This window comes from Penaeus monodon, chromosome 22 (assembly GCF_015228065.2).
Source record: "Penaeus monodon isolate SGIC_2016 chromosome 22, NSTDA_Pmon_1, whole genome shotgun sequence".
In the NCBI taxonomy this organism is placed as follows: Eukaryota; Metazoa; Arthropoda; class Malacostraca; order Decapoda; family Penaeidae; genus Penaeus; species Penaeus monodon.
In genome coordinates, this window is record NC_051407.1 from 15,190,966 (window position 1) to 15,191,465 (window position 500).

At 51.8% G+C, this 500-nt stretch overlaps 1 protein-coding gene across 2 annotated transcripts in view; it reads left to right on the forward strand.

Moving 5' to 3' along the window:
- Positions 1-500, forward strand: part of LOC119586944 — a 22,062-nt gene that overhangs the window by 15,516 nt on the left and 6,046 nt on the right. The gene's annotated exons all lie outside the window — the stretch shown is intronic.

Sequence of the window (500 nt, forward strand, 5' to 3'; positions counted from 1 at the left end):
ACGCGAAACAAAAAAAAACATGCTTCAAAGCCTTTTTTTCCAACAACCTCACACTTCCCTCATAAAGAAATCAACCCAATCAAATGGCATTTCCCACCCACCACTCTAGCGGAAACAACCCACACACCCTGACTACCCAACGACCCGCAAGGTAAACAAACGAGTATCATCCACAACGCCCAATCCCAAGGTTCTCGGGGTAAAGGAAAGGAGGCATCCGGAATATCAAGGCAAAACCCTACCCTCCCTTCTGCCGTTTTCACAGGGCATCACCTGAGCCTCCGGGCGATGGGCAGGGATAAGGAGAACGTCGAAGGTGTAATAGAGGGAAAGCAACGGCCATTCAGCGGCGGAGAAAGGCGGCGGATGTTGAGAACAGAAGGCCCTCGTTCGCTCTTTGTCACTCTGGAGGGAGCGCTTGGCCTCGGTTGGCGCTAGGAATTCTTTGTGGAGTTTCGGGCGTTGAGTTTGCGCGCTTTAAGGATGATGGGAATGGAAGA